The following is a 20112-nucleotide window of genomic DNA, read 5'->3' on the forward strand; positions in this document are numbered from 1 at the left end:
ATATAGTGTGTGACTGTGTGTAAGAGGAGGGACGCAGCACATTATCATCATCATCATCATCATCTGCACTGACCTGGGCGTTACCTTTAGTCCCAAATAAAGCTACACTTTCCTGGCCCCTCATCCATGGCGTATACATACAGTGTATGGTGAGTGTAGGAGGAGAGACTCCGCACATTGTTTGGTATGTCATCTTCTCATAGTGTTAGGCCAGGTTCACATTGCGTTTATGGCCCTGCGTTCAACGGGATTGTTACATAGCAGCACTAACGCTGTAACGGATGAGTTAACGCACCCATTGGCCGCAATGATAATCGGCATGATGCGTTACTTCATGACGCCCCTTGAACGCGTCTGCAGCATTTGTGGGGGCGTCATGAAGTAACGCATCATGCCGATTTTGGATGCGTTAGTATCATTGTGGCCAATGGGGGCGTTAACTCTTCCGTTACAGCGTTAGTGCCGCTATGTAACGATCCCGTTGATCGCAGGGCCAGGAGGATTCAGGACAACACTGCCGGGAGGAGGACAGACGGCGGCAGTTGTTGCTGCTAATGGCTCATACTCACTTGTGAGGGACGCACGTGATTCTTGTGCGAGTCTCCCGCATGAAAACCTGGCACTGCCACCAGCACTCGGACCAGAGCGTGCAGTTACATGTACTTCTAAGCAGTCACCCCCTCCGGTCCCAGTGCCGGCGGCAGCGCCAGATTTTCATGCGTGAGACTCGCACAAGAATCGTCCGAGTCTCTCGCTAGTGAGTATGAGCCCTAAGGGTAGGGGAAGTAATATAAAGTGATTTTAGGTAAAACCTGTGGAGAGATCAGGTCCAGCCCCAATCATTATATAGGGTAAGCTGGTGTCACACTTCCATATTTTGGCTGCACACGGATCCCTTTTCGTCTCCATTGACTTTCAGTGGTGACAGATGGGACTTGCGTGTGCATCCAGTTGTCACCGTTTTCCCACAGATCCGCATATTTTATCAGATGCACAAAAACGCAACTTGTTGCAGTTTTGTGTCATCTGAAAAACACGCAGGCACAGGGAGAAGCACGGATCCGCGGCTACACGTCTGGAATTAAAATGGAGCACGGATCCATGTGCAGGGATCCGTTTTGTGGCACTGAGCATGCTCGGAAGTGAGGGATGTGCTGTATGGGACCAGTCTGCAGACATAATCTAGACTTTGTCCGCATGCTGCTCTGTCATACAGTGATCTTTCCCGCCTCACTAGAAGGGCTTGTGCCCTGTGCTATGCTGTGGTAATGATATTAAAATGTATTGGGAGCATGTATGGGGGCTCCTGGTTAGGGGCTGCATGAGTGGGGCTGCGTTCACACTAGTGCAGGGGCGGACATAGACTGTAGTGGGCCCCTGTGCAAGAAATTTTTCGCCCCCCCCCTTCATAGGGCAACAAAGTTATTTGTTAACTAATATTGAGTCTATGCAGGGCTGGATATAATATCTGTATAGAATATAATGTAACCCCCCATAGAATATAATGCAGTCCCCCCCCATATAGTATAATGCAGCCCCTCCATAGAATATATGGCAACCCCCCTCATAGGATATAATGCAGCCCCTTATATAGTATAATGTAGCCCCTCCATAGAATATAATGCAGCCCCCATAGAATATAATAAATATAATACAGCCCCCTATAGAATATAATGTAGCCCCAAATAGAATATAATACAGCCCACCTCCCCATAGAATATAATGTAGCCCCCCATATTATATAACACAGCCTCCCCTTATAGAATATAATGTAAAATGTACCCCCCATGGTATATAACACAGCCGCATAATGTATAGCCCAGCAACACATGGTATACAACCCACCATGGTATATAGCCCAGCATGGTATAATACAGCCCAGCATGGTATATGGCCCCCCCAGAATGGTAAAATACAACCCAGCATGGTATAATACAGCCCAGCATGGTATATAGCCCCCCCAGCATGGCACAATACAGTCCAACATGGTATATAGCCCCCCAGCATGGTATAACACAGCCCAGCATGGTATATAGCCCCCCCAGCATGGTACAATACAGCCCAGCATGGTATATAGCCCCCCCAGCATGGTACAATACAGCCCAACATGGTCTACAGCCCAGCATGGTATATAGCCCCCCAGCATGGTATAATACAGCCCAGCATGGTATAATACAGCCCAGCATGGTATATAGCCCCCCAGCATGGTATAATACAGCCCAGCATGGTATAATACAGCCCAGCATGGTATAATACAGCCCAGCATGGTATATAGCCCCCCAGCATGGTATAATACAGCCCAGCATGGTATATAGCCCCCCCAGCATGGTATATAGCCCCCCAGCATGGTATGATACAGCCCAGCATGGTATATAGCCCCCCCAGCATGGTATGATACAGCCCAGCATGGTATATAGCCCCCCCAGCATGGTACAATACAGCCCGGCATGGTATATAGCCCCCCCAGCATGGTATACAGCCCCCCCAGCATGGTATAATACAGCCCAGCATGGTATGATACAGCCCAGCATGGTATATAGCCCCCCCAGCATGGTATAATACAGCCCAGCATGGTATATAGCCCCCCCAGCATGGTATAATACAGTCCAGCATGGTATATAGCCCCCCAGCATGGTATAATACAACCCAGCATGGTATAGAGCCCCCCAGCATGGTATAATACAGCCCAGCATGGTATAATACAGCCCAGCATGGTATATAGCCCCCCAGCATGGTATGATACAGCCCAGCATGGTATATAATGCTGTAGATATAATAATATATAATGCTGTAGATATAGTATATCTTGACTTCAGCAAAGCATTTGACAAAGTCTCTCATACAATCCTTATTGAAAAAATGACTAAGTATGGAATGGACAAGGCAACTGTTAGGTGGATTCATAACTGGCTTAGTGATCGGACCCAAAGAGTGGTCGTAAATAGCTGCACATCCAGTTGGAAGAATGTCTTAAGTGGGGTACCACAGGGCTCTGTCCTGGGCCCTGTATTGTTCAACATCTTTATCAACGATTTAGATGAAGGAATTGAGGGTAAACTGATTAAATTTGCTGATGACACAAAGCTAGGAGGGATAGCTAATACTAGAGAAGAGAGAGAGAGGATTCAAAAAGATTTAAATAAACTGGAGAAGTGGGCAGCATCTGACTGGGATGATTTAGCGAATCCTGCTTTGAGCAGGGGGTTGGACCAGATGGCCCAGGAGGTCCCTTCCAACTCTAAAAAAAAAAAAAAAAAAAAATAACCCCCCAGCATGGTATATAGCCCCCCAGCATGGTATATAGCTCCCCAGCATGGTATAATACAGCCCAGCATGGTATATAGCCCCCCCAGCATGGTATAATACAGCCCAGCATGGTATATAGCCCCCCCAGCATGGTATAATACAGTCCAGCATGGTATATAGCCCCCCAGCATGGTATAATACAACCCAGCATGGTATAGAGCCCCCCCAGCATGGTATAATACAGCCCAGCATGGTATAATACAGCCCAGCATGGTATATAGTGTCGGGATCCCTCAGATATCTCTTTCATCTGAAGGACCGATGTTCTTAGGTGTGAAGCACCATATGTCTCTAATCAATTGCTCCGTCGAGAAGGATAACACAGACACGGGCTGTATAATACCACTCGGGATGCCTGCCAAGACGCCTCTGGCTTATCAGTTAGGCTTCCGTCTTTTATAGTAAAGAATTTAAACATTTACAGACATGCGCAGTACAAATGATTTCACAACTTGTTTTCTACAAAGAAAGTCACTTAGGCGAAAAAGCAGAGGTATTTGACCTTGGTTCACAAGGGAGATGTCTGAGACATCTCCTCGAAGAACAGATAAGGTTTTAAACAAGAGAATGCAACATAGACAGAACTCAATTTAACTCCTTCAGTTCCTATCATTCCCCCCTTTGACATCTTCATTTTCCACAATCTGGAACACTGGATCCTGCAACAACAGCAGATAGTGGCTCGTTCACCAGGTACTATCCCAGGCCGACGGGTTGCCCAAGGGAGACAGGTCTTCTACCTTCTCCATCCCCCAGATACTGAAGCCACGTCCATCATTGCAAGAGTACGCTCCTTCATGCCAGAAATGAGATGTCAATCTAGGACTCAAAGGAATAATAGTTAAATTCTTGTTGTTTACAGTCAAACTTCCTTATCTATTTCTACATCTTTTCTTGCATACAGAGATACACCAAAAAACAAGTTTCAATTGCACATATATTACGAAGATACAAACAACAATACGTAATAGACTTAGTATAATCCCAGTTATCCAGCCTCCAATACCCTTAAACCAATTAGCTGGATTAAGAAAAGAGAATGTATCTGACCACCAACTATCCTTAGTACGATCATTGTCTTTATCGTACTGATCTCTAAGTTTTTGAACATCCTCTATTTTCAATTTTAACTTTATAATGCTGTTGGGATCTATATAATGACAGCAAGCTGGTCCGATGACTTGACACATACCTCCTTGCGCTGCAGTTAAATAATCTAATACTATGGTATGCTGATTAGTGGCTATGATGAGCTGATTTTGGACAGCAACGGTGGTGTTCAATATATCCAATTTATCCCATATTTGGTCATCTAAGTAATCTGTAGCCCTGACTAATTTATCCCACATTTGAGTAATCATAGGATAAATAAAAATTGAACTGACAATTTTATTAGCCACACTCATCTGCACTATATGTGGTCTCCCAGAGAGGCGAGGTGTATTGTCAGCAGCTCTTTTGTACAACGTGTGTTTAGGTATGCTCTGAGTATTCAACTGGTCATTCGGAATAACAAAGGTAGCTGGAGTCAAACGACCCAGAGTACAAGCACCTTTTACCCCCTACTGGCAACCATTTATATGCATTGTCTCCACATATCCAGTACATGTCACTAGGTAGGTCCCATAGGGCTGAATGTTGTAATACCAGTCTATGAACTAAATCTATGAACGCAGATACATTCTGAAGCATACACCAATTTGGAAGTTGTCCTAAAGGGCTACAATACCCTACATCGGGATTTCCACAGGTGGGAGTTCCTTTCTCATATCCAGATGACTCGTTGCAAGGTATATTACCTGAAATATTAAAACAAGTTTCATTATTGCCCTGGGGAAATAAATTGGAATACTCCCAGGACGTGTTATGCAACCTTCTTTCTAGCAGTATTGGTTTGAAGGCATCAGTAGAGTGGGAAGTTACATTAAAACTAACTTGTAGGCCATACATTGGAATTTGCCCCAGGTAGGTTAATCGAGTTCTATTCCTGGGTACCCAAGCCCCCCCTTTATATGCCAGATATTGAAGGTATGTATTACTTCCTGAAAGATTACCCTGCCACCAAGGGTATCCTACCCATCCCACAATAGGTATTCCAACAGTTGTGTTCCATAACTTCACATTATTTGTGGCATTATTAGCAAGTGTATCAGAACCACTGGTCCAGGCAAATAATTCCTCGGGTGGCATAGGAATAACAAGGAACGGAATACTAGTGGCTGATACTGGTGAATGTGTGCAGATCCAGCAAATGATTTGACCAATCATTCAGTAATTTTTCATGATGTTGTATAAACTTATTATTCAAGGACATTGGAGAATTTAGATTGTCCCACGCAGCTACCATTATTACAGATAATGCAACAAAACCAAACCAAAACATTATGCACTCTTATGCTTTGTTAATTCCTGTGGCTAGTTTGCAATGCGATGCGTGGATCCAGGTTGGTCGTCCTTCCAACTTAACAGAAGTAGGCGTTGTTAGGAGTACTTGGTAAGGTCCTTGATATCGGGGTTCAAGGGTCTTTCTGGAGTGTTTCTTGACATATACGTAATCACCAGGTTGTAGACAGTGCGTTCCTTCCACACTATCTGGATCTGGAATGGAAGAGAAAACTAGAGAATGCATTTGAGTTAAATGCTTTTGCAACTGGATTACATAACTTGTCAAATTATCCACATTGAGTGTTAAGACCTGTGGGTAGTACAACCCTGTGTTCGGTGGTCTTCCAAACAGTATCTCGAAGGGTGACAGTTTAGTTTTCCCCGTGGGTGTGTACCTTACTGAGAATAATGCTAATGGGAGACACTCTGGCCATGGTTTATGGGTTTGTTCCATGGTTTTCTGTATTTTCAATTTTAGTGTCCCGTTCATTCTCTCTACCTTCCCTGAACTCTGTGGGTGGTAGGGTGTATGAAATGCTTGTTCTACACCTATCATTTGCATTACATTTTGCATTACCTCAGCAGTAAAGTGTGTACCTCTGTCTGATTCAATTATTTCAGGGACACCGAATCGTGGTACTAGTTCCATCACCAGTTTCTTTGCAGTGGCTCGAGCTGTAGCCGTTTTCACCGGGTAGGCCTCTGGCCATCCAGAGAAGAGATCTACACATACGAGGATATTTGCATACACTCCTACCTTGGTAGCTGTATGTCGTCAATCTGCCGTCTCTGAAACGGGTAGAGAGGCCTAGGTGTCGCTTTCTTAGGGACTTTTACTGTTTTACCTGGGTTGTGCTGTGCACAGATGAGGCATGATTGTACAAGTTTCGCGGCTGCGCAACTGAAGCCAGGAGCGATCCAGAAGGCATCTACCATGGCACACATGTGACTTTTTGAGGTGTGATTGGGGCCATGTGCTGCTTGCGCCATGATTGGGAACAGGGACTTTGGTGGGCACATTTTATCCTTATTCTCCCATACTCCATTTGAGTTCAGCTCAGCTCCCAGTCTCCCTCGGTGTACCTTCTCTGTTTGGGCAGCCTTTTGCTGGAGGGATTTCAGGACATCTAGACCCAATGTGGCTGGAATACGCTGACTCCCCGCCACCATCCACTGCTCTCTCTAGGCCGCCTTGTGCTATTTTAGCAGCCTCGTTCGCCCTTCTATTGCCCTCTACCTCCACGGAGTCACCTTTGTGTGTGCTTTTACCTTGACAATGCCAACCTGGACTGGTAACATCAATGCCTCCATCAATTGTTTCACCAGCTCTGCATTTTTAATGGGCTTCGAATCTGTGAAAATATTAGCGACTTTACCTGCAGCGGCTCTACACGCCTCAGTGAGTGCCTTCAACTCTGCCTCCTGCGCCGACATGTGAGGAGAGAGTGGTTCCGCTCGGATTACCTCATGTGAGGATACTACTGCATATCCAGTGTAGAATCGTCCATCCTGGTGGTATCTGGGGCCATCTACAAAAAAGAAACTCAAAGTCTGCATTAGGAACAGGTTTTTCATGAATGTGTGCAAACCCAACGGTCTCCTGACTCATCAGTTCTATGCAGACATGTTCATGCGTCATGTCAAAGTATCCTTCCTCACTTGCCAATACGGTCACCAATTCCCCCTTTTCTGAATCCACAGGCAGGAGGGTGGCTGGATTCAGAACGTTACATCTTTTGAGGAGTGACATACTCAGGAATTAGTAGAGCACACTCAAGTCGGAGCTGTCTGGCCATAGACAGATGTTTTGGTTGAACTTGTAGGAGTATGGCATGGATGTCATGTGGGGAATAGATTGTCAAAAGAAACGTCAGTGTGATCTCACATGCCTTTCCTATTACGTCTCCACTTTTTTCCTTGTGCTCCAGCATACATGACAGGTCGTTTTATTGTCCTTGTTTGCCCAATTTCTTTAGCTACCTTAAGGAGGTCTTTCGGATCTACATGTCTCCATTCAGGTCTGGCTGTCTGTACTGCATCTCGTAAGTCTTTGTTCATACCGTCAATGAATGCATTCACCAGTATTCTAACATCAAGTGGGTTTATGCAAATGTACCCCATGTCTGCCCATTTCAGCTGTAACCGTCCAAGGTATATCTCTACTCTCTCTCCTCTTTGCTGTGTCACATTAGTCAGGAGTACAGACTGCTCTGATTGTTCCACTGCAGCCCATTGTCTTAGTGACTCACAGTACGTCTCCCCAGATCGTGCAGATTTATCATCCATGCCCCAAGCCTAATTCTTTGTCACATCTGTGTGTCTTAATTATATGATCTAGTGCGTCACCTGCCTTTAAACTCACCAACCTCTCTAGGTCTGCCCAGGTACACTTATATGTCTGCTGTACTTCCTTTATGTGTCTGTAAAACGGGAATGGTTGGTCTTCAGGGGCAGGCAGCTGCTTCAGCAAACCTAGCTGGTCAGAGGGGCTCCAGGGATAATACACCTGCATCTTTCTTATTCTAGTCACACTTCTAGGTCCTGATGGGGTTGGTCGTCTGATGTCTACTGTCAGCTTACTCCTCAAGGGCCAATGTCCCCACTACCCACTATCCGCACTATTATGTCAGCTTCTTATGATCTTGTCTGGATAGGATTTAGTGCAATTCTCTTAGGTCAGTAGCACAGGTCACACAAGTAGCTATTCAGTCTGGATTTGTCTGAGTCTGACCACAGTGTTTACAAGTCCATCTGTTTTGTCTGGGTCTCTGGTTACACTTTGTCAATCAAACATTCATAATACACCTTCCACACTGCTGCACATTCTCAAGCATCACTTGCTATTTTCTTCCCTTGTCTGTGCCTTTTTGTACATCCAAACATTCACACTCTGGTATTTTTGCCTTTTTCAATATTTGTCGCACTTGTTTTACTGCTTCCTTCCTTCTCTGTCTCTTGTAATTTGACACAATTTGCTATACAAATCAATCACACAACTAGAAGCAGGTTCAAACACATTAATGACCAAGCAATCACTTACAATTCCCTTCTAAATTAGGCACCATATCTTACTTTTAACTTCCAATCTTCAATTAAGTACTGTTGCTTTAAAATGCACAAATCTTTCAGCGCGTACCTTACGGATAGAATTACAGAGAATTTTGAGCACAGCTCACACTCAGCAGAGATAAGAGCGAAGGGAGAAGAAACTGCGCAGCTCCATCCTTCACCCCTCCCGTCAGAATGCAGCGTCGTCCTTCACAGAATTCTGTAGTTCTTTAGACTTATCAAAATCAATTTCTACAAAGAAACTCAAAATCACGGGATTTCACTGTAAGGGCAGATAACTGTATAATGAGATTAACCATGCCTTGCCCTTTTTCTGGCCAAATGCATTCAGGAAACTTTACAATGTAATGCCACATATAACACGAACTATATCATTACTCAATTCATTCAGTCTCAGATGTAGATTTGAAATATCTATAACGCATCTGTCCGGGATTCCACCACAACTAGAAAGGTCACAAATCTCTTGACACAAAAACGATGTGTGATGATTCATTCATACGTGCTCATTCACTGATGTTTGTTTTTTTTTTTTATACTCAATTACTCATCTCTCATCTTATTCAGAGGTTCTCATAGACATATATACAAGGATTCACACAGCCTGCCTATCTTGCACTTTGGATTTGATTAATACTTTTTCCAGGTTCTTTGCTGCACTACTTCCATATCTATCCTCAATTATATCACATAACCGATTTCCTTCTTCAGGTGTCTTTCCCTGACTGTTCCCCATTTTATCTTTTATTCTTATCCTGTTTCTCTTGTTGTCTTCCTGTTAGTCCCCTGCCTTAGGTGGTGTATTGGGTAAGCTCAAGACTAGGCTCTACTATACCTCATTACCTTCTTCCTAAGGTGCTAACAGGCTAAATGGAGTGTCTGTTCCTCGGTGTACTACGTGTTTCGTGTACTTATATGCTATGTAGCATCCGAACAGAAATACTCCCACAACACACAGGATTGTAAACAAAGTGTCCATCTATCGGGGTTCTTCAGTCATATCCTGTCACAGGCTCATTTCACGGTCCTGTGCTCATTCGGTCACACTCTTATCTGTCACAAGGTTTATTCGTAAAGGGTGTTGATTTAAGCTTAGGCGGTGACCTCCCCGAAAGGACGCTGTCACATGACCCAGTTAGGCAATATCACCACTCTTTGAACGAATACCTACTGTGCAGCTTATTTGTCTACTTTTCACAATCCTTCAAATCAAGGCAGTCACTCAACAACCTCCTCTATTTCTAGTGCGGAATCGTCTATTGTGAAAAACTTGTCCGTCCGGGCTGCGCAGTATGAACTGTTCACCCAGCCTTATATTCCGTAATGTCAGACCTCTCCCATTTTGATTTGCATCAGCTCTTTTTCTAAAAATAGCTGTGCACAGACAGAACCTACAGTAACCTCTCATTCGAGCAGAAATTACATATGCGTGTCACACCCGATTTCCTCAGAGTTCTTATATGGACCTGATTTTACGGCCCCCTCCTCTACTAGATTCCCCTTAATACGGACCTTAGTTATAATGATAGATTATGAAGAGCAGAGAAGAGAAAAATTGATCTCTTACCTGGCCAGGTGTTTAGGTCTGCTGTTCACAATTTCATCAGTAACTGGAGTGGTCTGTAGATCGGGTAGTCTTGGAGAGGTGCCTATATCAGGTCCCTGTTTCGGGCGCCAGGAAACTGTCGGGATCCCTCAGATATCTCTTTCATCTGAAGGACCGATGTTCTTAGGTGTGAAGCACCATATGTCTCTAATCAATTGCTCCGTCGAGAAGGATAACACAGACACGGGCTGTATAATACCACTCGGGATGCCTGCCAAGACGCCTCTGGCTTATCAGTTAGGCTTCCGTCTTTTATAGTAAAGAATTTAAACATTTACAGACATGTGCAGTACAAATGATTTCACAACTTGTTTTCTACAAAGAAAGTCACTTAGGCGAAAAAGCAGAGGTATTTGACCTTGGTTCACAAGGGAGATGTCTGAGACATCTCCTCGAAGAACAGATAAGGTTTTAAACAAGAGAATGCAACATAGACAGAACTCAATTTAACTGCTTCAGTTCCTATCAATAGCCCCCCCAACATGGTATAATACAGCCCAGCATGGTATATAGTCCCCCCAGCATGGTATAATACAGCCCAGCATGGTATATAGCCCCCCCAGCATGGTATGATACAGCCCAGCATGGTATATAGCCCCCCACCATGGTATGATACAGCCCAGCATGGTATATAGCCCCCCAGCATGGTATGATACAGCCCAGCATGGTATATAGCCCCCCAGCATGGTATGATACAGCCCAGCATGGTATATAGCCCCCCAGCATGGTATGATGCAGCCCACTAGTTTTGGTACGGTGCGTTGTGATGTGTAGCAATCCTGATGCATCCTGATCCAGATTAGATCCCTATACTTAACATAGGGACGCACGGACCTGCGTTTGCATCAGGATCAGGATGCATCAGGTGCACCAACACATATCACAGCACTTACTAATTCACAAAGGACATGAACAAAAAATGCCACAATACATGTTAAGACTACAACCGAGGGGGAGCCGGGGCCTGATCACAAGAGCTGACAATCTGAGGAAGCAGCAATGCTGAATAACAGTCTACACTGCGTCACACAGGGGGAGAATGAGGCCCTCACTTCACAGGCAAAGACCTAGAACCAGGACTGTGGAAAACAGATTTCTATTTAAAAAAAGAGCCGTTTAAAGAGCCAAAAGAGCCGACTCTTTATGGTGAGCGGAGCCGCATCACCAGAAAGAGCCGAACTTCCCATCACTACCACGGTGCAGCCCCTCAGTCCTCTCCTCACAGGCTCCATAGCGCAGCCCCTCGTTTCCCGCTTCTCTTCTCCTTCCCAGCAGCCTCTGTGAAAGTCAGGACCTTTACTTTCACTTTCACTTTTGTCCTGTGAGCGCGGTACCTTCCTCCATTTACTCATTTAACCCTTTCTTGGCAGAAAAAGCACAGCTTCTGTCTAGGCACCAGCAGCTCTTTCTTTCTATTGGCAGCGCCAGTGTATATCTGTGTATTAGTTCTCTCATTTCATGTACGTCTGCTGAGACTCCCACTAGTCGGGAAAGACCTGAAGCCCCCTATGTGAATGGGGCAGGAGTGGGCATGCGTGACCACCACTTCTACAGACAGTGAATGGTACAATAGTCATACATAATCTCTACTACTACATTTACACAGGAGACTTTAGGATCCTCACTCTGGAGAATGGTTGGGGTCTCAGCAGTGAGACCCCCAGCAGCCATACAACTATAACCTCTCTGGAGGACAGGTGAAACCTAGCGGATTTGGAAAATTTGTGTCTAAAAAAGTATCACATGACCTCAAAAGGTGCAAAGTGTGAATATACCGAAGAATTACAGAGCATAGGTGCTGATCTGCCAAAATCCGAGCACAGGTTCCCATCTTGCTTGTTATGTTTGGTGTATATTTTCCTGACTTCTGTGCCAATCAGATCCATAGGTTACAACATACTGTTAGCGATGCCGCTCTAGAAACATCGATCGATCTGTATTCCCCACAGCCGCACCTCATTCTCAGGCATCGCCCCTCCACGCACCCTAGATGTTCTCAGATACCATATTACTTGAGCGCACCGAAGACCCCCGGTTAGCACCCGAGCATGCTCAGATAACACCTTATCCTAGCACGTTCACTCTTCACTAGACACTATACAAGACAATTATATGCCCGCCGAGAAGAACAAGTCTAAACATTATGAAGCATTTCCCATTGTGTACACACTAAACCTACAGAAAAAAAGAGACACCAACTAAGAATTACTTTTAAATAGTTGCAAATCACCCAACTTCTTAAAATGTCGGGGCGGTCCGCGTATAACTCTGCAAGGACAATTTAAAAGTAATCTGCAGAGTTAGCAGCTGCTCAGAAATCATACAGATGATGTCAGAAAAGACCAGAATTCCCATAGAGAAGGCAGAGATGACTTATTCCCATCCCTGCCTTCCTCGTCACCGCACTGACAGCACTAAGCGTGGTCTTAGCAGTCCCAGATTAGCTCTACAAGTGCAGGCCGCAGGTGGAATTTCCACTGTAACCGACCCTAATGTGCCAGCCTCAGTTACAGGGGAAATCACCAATTACATGAAATGTATAAATATTGAATTGTCCACCCCCCAAAGGTCTTTTATGACCTTATTGGGGTACAATGTATGAAACAAATGAAAAATGATAATGTCTGTAAAGTGCTGTGGAATTAAAGGCGCAATATCAGCAAGAAAAATAATTAATGAAAAAAATAAAGAAAAAAGTTCTAAAAAATAATTAAAAAAAGAAAGGCCCAATCTGTATCGCTGTTTCTAGCCCTCCGAGCCCTCGTCCTCCAACTATATGTATAAAGCTGAGGTGTGTGTGTGTATTGAGCCCCGCCCTGCATTATGATGTCATAATGGTTGCCATGGCGACGCTGATGTCATAATGGGTTGCAATGGTGATGGTTATGTCATAACGAAGATGATGTCATAATAGGTATATGGGCACGGGACTATAGGATGGAGGATGTGTGATGGGTATATGGGCACAGTACTATGGGATGGAGGATGTATGATGGGTATATAGGCACGGGACTATAGGATGGAGGATGTGTGATGGGTATATGGGCACTGGACTATGGGATGGAGGATGTGTGATGGGTATATGGGCACAGGACTATGGGATGGAGGATGTGTGAGGGGTATATGGGCACGGGACTATGGGATGGAGGATGTGTGATGGGTATATGGGCACAGGACTATGGGATGGAGGATGTGTGATGGGTATATGGGCACAGGACTATGGGATGGAGGATGTGTGATGGGTATATGGGCACAGGACTATGGGATGGAGGATGTGTGATGGGTATATGGGCACGGGACTATGGGATGGAGGATGTGTGATGGGTATATGGGCACAGGACTATGGGATGGAGGATGTGTGAGGGGTATATGGGCACTGGACTATGGGATGGAGGATATGTATGACGGGTATTTGGGCACGGCACTATGGGATGGAGGATATGTATGACGGGTATATGGGCACGGGACTATGGGATGGAGGATATGTATGACGGGTATATGGGCACAGGACTATGGGATGGAGGATGTGTGAGGGGTATATGGGCACTGGACTATGGGATGGAGGATGTGTGATGGGTATATGGGCACAGGACTATGGGATGGAGGATGTGATGGGTATATGGGCACAGGACTATGGGATGGAGGATGTGTGATGGGTATATGGGCACAGGACTATGGGATGGAGGATGTGTGATGGGTATATGGGCACGGGACTATGGGATGGAGGATGTGTGATGGGTATATGGGCACAGGACTATGGGATGGAGGATGTGTGAGGGCTATATGGGCACTGGACTATGGGATGGAGGATATGTATGATGGGTATATGGGCACGGGACTATGGGATGGAGGATATGTATGACGGGTATATGGGCACGGGACTATGGGATGGAGGATGTGTGAGGGGTATATGGGCACAGGACTATGGGAGAGAGGATAATCATAATTTGCTATAACCACACTTAGTTCCTATGCCCCGCGGCAACGCTGGGCTCTTCAGCTAGTTCAATGTATAAAAATAATTGCTAGGTAACAGGGAACCCAATTCAGAATCTATGAGAGGGGCCCATGTGGGGGCTACAAAAACGTGAAAAAATGCATGAAAAAGAAAGCCAGATATTTCCTTTTTTTTCTCCACACTTTCTCTCGATATCAAAGAAAAAAATATACAAAAAGGATAAGAATATACAAATGACGAAAAAACATAAAAATAAGGTTCAAGCAAGGAGTCATGAAATAAAGAGGCAAACATTATTTGGAATGCTGAAATGAGAAAACATTTTAGAGTTATTAAAAAAACATTTAAGAAAAAAATCTAAAAGATAAAAAGTGTCTGGTCGTGAAATGGTTAATGGTTTTTCATTCTCGATCATCACTGATTATAAAGAATTTTATGACTCTGCAACCAAGCTTTATCAGCGCTCCCTAACCAGACTCAGCGAGAGCCAATGGGATTGCAGAACGTCATTACCACGCTACAGTCAGTGAGATATAGTATGATCTTACAATAGGTATTCCTCCGCTACACAATATAGTCCCTAACAATGCAAATCGCTTTACTGCAACGGTCTCACGTACGAATTACGGAGATGGCGACGATTATTATTAGCGATCTGGGTTATTATTGCAGTGTGAACGATTAGATTAGAAGGATTTATCTGGGATGTAGAGAAGAGCTCGTCACTCGCGCAAAGCCTTCTGGGATGTGTACTGAGAGGGAGACGGCGGAAGGTTCCACTGTCTGGGGCTGGTGCTGAGGCGGAATGCCGGCCGGTAGCTGTGCGGTGATTGCCAAGGAGGTGAGATTTATATATGGCGCCTTCTGGGGCTCCGGGTGGGTTTTCTGTGTCTCGTCACCATATGATGTGATAATGCTGAGCGGACGGGCGTGAGGCCGGAGCTCTCCCCTGGGGGCTGCAGCACAATCCTGCCCGGCTGTATAGGGGCCGTGCTGGGGCCAGTGCCCGGGCCTCCTGGCTGGCCTGGAGCTCCCCACTACACAGCGCGGCTCACACTAGATTGGCGCCTGGATTGAGCAGAGTGTGAATGTCGCCCAAGGAAATGCCGCACGGAATAAGCGCCATCTAAGCTGCAGTCCTGTCCTCACAGCTGTGATCGGATATTAGCGGGGATTTGTGCTGTTTCTAGTGAGATTTCCCATTGTCATAGTGTATTCTGTGCCCCATATGCTGCGGCCATCTGCTAGGAATGTATTCTCCATATGGAGGGCTGGAGACTGATTATAGGGGATTCCCAGCTCCGAGAGCCTGGCCCCATATGGAAGGATATTAGCTGATCCCTCCAATTACAGCTGCTGTAGGATAGTTCTTCTGATTAGCTGTGTGCAGGGCATACCGCATGTGCAGGCATTGCAGGAGTGGAGGTATCCATGGTTACGGCCCCTAGTGTAGTGAGTTGTTAGTGGTCATGACCATGGATACCTAAGCTGCTGCAATGCCCTGCGACATAGCTAATCAGAAGACCTATACCATATTTCTAATTGGAGGTATTCGCTAATATTATTATTCTTACACTTACTATATATTGGGACAGGGTCTTTGAGATGGGAATGCCCCTTTTAACCCCTTTCTGACCTCGGACGCAATAGTACGTCTGAGGTCAGATCCCCTGCTTTGGGGATCCGGGGGTGAGCCCGCATCAAAGCCAGGACATGTCAGATGTTTTGAACAGCTGACATGTGCCCGTAATAGGCGCAGGTGGAATCTCGATCCACCCGTACCTATTAACTAAAATGCCGCTGTCAAATGCCGACAGCCGGGCCGGAAATATGCGCATCGCCGGCCCCCGTCACGTGATTTGGGGTCAGCGATGCGTTGCCATAACAACCTGAGGTTTCCTAGAGACCTCTACGGTTGTTGATGCCAGATTGTTATGAGCGCCACCCGGTGGTCGTCGCTCATAGCAATGCTGTAATTCTGTTAATATGGGTGATCTGCTCATTGAATGTAGCAGAGCCGATCGAGTTGTGGATGCTTCCTGCCACCTATGGAGGCTAATGAAACGTGCCAAAATGTAAAAAAAAAGTTTTAAAAAATATGAAAAATGTAAAAAATTATGTTGCAATCACCCCCCTTTCTCCCCATTCAAAATAAAACAATAAAAAAAAAAAATCAAACATACACATATTTGGTATCGCCGCGTTCAGAATCGCCCGATCTGTCACTATAAAAAAGGATTAACCCGATCGCTAAACGGCGTAGCGAGAAAAAAATTCAAAACGCCACAATTACGGTTTTTTTTGGTCGCCGCAACATTGTATTAGAATGCAATAACGGGCGATCAAAAGATCATATCTGCACATACAGGAAAAAACACAAAACTTGAGCTTGGTTTGCGTTGATAGCCATGCAGCCTATAAATGCATGTTCACATGGCCATAAACCTGCAAGAGACAAAGTGAGCGAAAACCCTGCTGCAACGCAATAAGGAAAAGCAGACGTGCCTCTAGAATGCCTGCGAATTCCTCATTCGTTTTCCCCGCGGCGGGGAGTTGTGAACATGTTTGGTGTCTATGAGCTCGTGATGAGCTGGAGTATCAGAACGGCGGCTCAGGTTTAGCGTTTAGTGAACCGTGCAAAAACGCCAAACAAAAAATGTCAGATTCCACTTTCTTTGCAATTTCACCTGCACTTGGAATTTTTGTTTCTCGTTTTCGAGTACACAACATGCTAAAACGAATGATCTCTATCAAAAGTACAACTCGTCCCGCAAAAAAATAAGCCCTCACACGGCCATATTGTCGGAAAAATAAAAAAAGTTATGGCTCTGGGAAGAAGGGGAGCGAAAAACGAAACCGGAAAAAGGCTCCGGTCGTTAAGGGGTTAATGAGAAGCTGTCGTTAGATTCATGCTGCATGACCCACAAGCAGCATATAAGTGTGGCGGCATGATTACAGCCGGTATATCTTCCTCTAAAATGCTGCTGCGTTTCTGATAAAATCTAGTGTGACTCCGCCCCTCTTCCGATGATTGACAGGCCTCTCCCTATGTGCGCACAGGACACCTGTCAATCACCTGGATCAGGCCGGGGCCGCATCAGAGTCGGTCTCTAAAATGGCTTCTCAAGCAAAGGGAGAGATTCCTCAGAGTTTTGTCACAAATCGGCGGCTCAAAAAAAATAACATTGTGACTTTTGGCGTCCTCACTCCATTGTCACCCGGCTGTGAAGAAGTGGGATTGGGTGGGGACGTGGCTGCCCCCGCTCGTCACATGACTTGTAGCGGTCGCTTCACCACAAGTCTTACGCAGGGACTGGAGGAAGCTATGCAGGGAGGTGCCCACCGCTACACACATCACTGATATATGGAGTGCGCCCCATAATGAATCAGGAGCGTCTCCTCCAATTCCCCCAATCACCAAGATCAGCCAGAAAATTGCCGGTTTTGATGAATCGTAGCTAATAATAATAATCTTTATTTTTATATAGCGCTAACATATTCCGCAGCGCTTTACAGTTTGCTCACATTATCATCACTGTCCCCGATGGGGCTCACAATCTACTGTATTTTTCGGAGCATAAGACGCACCCCAGATTTTGGGGTGAAAATAGCAGAAACAAAAGATTATTATTAGATGTGGGTCTGTCTTATTGTCCGATTTTAAGATACCTTACCTGAGGGCTGGCAGTGGTACAGCAGGGTCACAGGAGGCATGGTCCCTTCCTCAGGGTAAGTCCAGTGTCGGCGGTGCTGATGTTTGTGGGCTGTGGGAAGTGCAGGGTCCTTTCCTGCTAAGGTAGACGACACTGTGGCCTGGTGTCCACTAGGTGTTGCAGCAGTGGTGTGGCGGCGGCGGCAGAGGTGCGGTGAAGCTGAGGCGCAGTGGGCAGTATGGCATGCACCTGAGCATGGTTCCTTCCTCAGGTGAGATGACGCTGCGGCCCCGTGTCCAAGGCGAGCAGCAGAGCCGAGTTAATCACTGTTTTTTTCGTTGGCGGCGGCTGTCTTTCTGAGGCTGCGCGTGCGCAGATTGAGTACTCTGCTTCCCGGGGCTTCAGGAAAATGGCCGCGGGAGGCAGCGTGTGCGCAGATGGAGATCGCGGCGGCTATTTTCATGAAGCCGAGATCTCAATCTGTGAAACCCGTGATTCACCCGACTCTGCTCTCCGTGGACATCGGGCCACGGCGTCACCGCACCTGAGGAAAGGACCCCGCTCAGGTGCACGCCGTACCGCGCCTCAGCGTCGCCGCACCTCAGCCGCCACCACACCACTGCCGCAAACCTCCTGGGTAAGCTTGCGTTCGCACTATCTATACACTTGGTCTGGGGCAACGCATAAAGTCCCACGGATTCCACTACCACCTTTATGCTGATGATAGTCAGATCTACCTCTCTGGCCCAGACGTCACCTCTCTTCTGTCCAGAATCCCAGTGTGTCTATCAGCCATATCCTCCTTCTTCTCCTCTCGCTTCCTCAAACTCAATGTAGACAAATCTGAACTCATCATCTTTCCTCCATCTCACAGATCTTCCTTACCCGACCTAGCTATAACAATTAATGACATCACGCTTTGCCCAGTACCGGAAGTCCGCTGCCTCGGAGTAACCTTTGACTCTGCCCTGTCCTTCAAACCGCACATCCAAGCCCTTTCTACCTCCTGTCGCCTCCAGCTCAAAAATATTTCCAGAATCCGTCCTTTCCTCAACCCTCAATCTACTAAAATGCTTGTGCACGCCCTCATCATCTCCCACCTCGACTACTGCAACATCCTTTTCTGTGGTCTCCCTGCTAACACCCTCGCACCTCTCCAGTCCATCCTTAACTCTGCCGCCCGACTAATTCATCTCTCTCCTCGCTACTCCTCCGCTTCTCCCCTCTCATATCTCTTCACTGGCTCCCATTCCCTCAGCGTATCCAGTTCAAATTACTAATACTGACCTACAAGGCCATCTATAACCTGTGTCCCCCATATGTCTCTGATCTAATCTCCCGATACCTTCCCTCACGTAATCTCCGGTCCTCCCAAGACCTCCTTCTCTCTTCCACACTTATTCGCTCCTCACCCAACCGCCTCCAAGACTTCTCTCGAACTGCCCCTATTCTCTGGAATTCTTTGCCCCAACAAGTCCGACTATCAACCACATTTGGATCCTTCAGACGGAACCTGAAAAGCCACCTCTTCAAGAAAGCCTACAGCCTGCAATGACCCCGCTACCTCCTTCTCTCTCACCACTACCAGTGATATCACCTCAACCAACACCGGAACTGCTGCAACCCACCAACCTACTGTCTCCTTCCCCACCATCATGTAGCATGTAAGCCCGAAAGGGCAGGGTCCTCTCTCCCCTCTGTATCAGTCTGTCATTGATAGTTTGGTTACTGTAAGTGATATCTGTAATTTGTATGTAACCCCTTCTCATGTACAGCACCATGGAACTAATGGTGCTATATAAATAAATAATAATAATAATAATAACTATAAAACGCACCCCCCCTTCATTTTCCTCAGAATTTTTTTGGGGAAAAAATGCGTCTTATAGTCCAAAAAATACTGTACATTACTTCTCAGTATGTCTTTGGAATATGGAAGCCCAGGAATTTCCAGTACCTGGAGGCTTTTTACCAAGAAGAGTGGGCAGCTTTACCATCTGAGAAAATAAAGAACCTCATCCACAACTACCACAAAAGACTTCAAGCTGTCATTGATGTTAGAGGGGGCGATACACGGGATTAATGGGGTATGGGAACTTTTGATCAGGGTCATTAGGGTTTAAAAAGAGAAAACA

The 20112-nt window shown here is 45.9% G+C and overlaps 1 protein-coding gene across 3 annotated transcripts in view; it reads left to right on the forward strand.

Moving 5' to 3' along the window:
• LOC141047839 (uncharacterized) overlaps nt 1-20112 on the forward strand; it is a 248460-nt gene that overhangs the window by 205619 nt on the left and 22729 nt on the right. Inside the window, exon 1 of one of the 3 annotated variants that reach the window (XM_073543161.1) lies at nt 14967-15165. The exons of the other annotated variants lie outside the window; for them this stretch is intronic. The gene's annotated coding sequence lies outside the window, so the exon portion shown is untranslated. Of the gene's footprint in view, nt 1-14966; nt 15166-20112 lie in introns of those variants that run through there. 3 annotated transcript variants of the gene reach the window in all.

This window comes from Dendrobates tinctorius, unplaced genomic scaffold (assembly GCF_039654945.1).
Source record: "Dendrobates tinctorius isolate UK_male_01 unplaced genomic scaffold, ASM3965494v1 ptg000129l, whole genome shotgun sequence".
NCBI classification, from domain to species: Eukaryota; Metazoa; Chordata; class Amphibia; order Anura; family Dendrobatidae; genus Dendrobates; species Dendrobates tinctorius.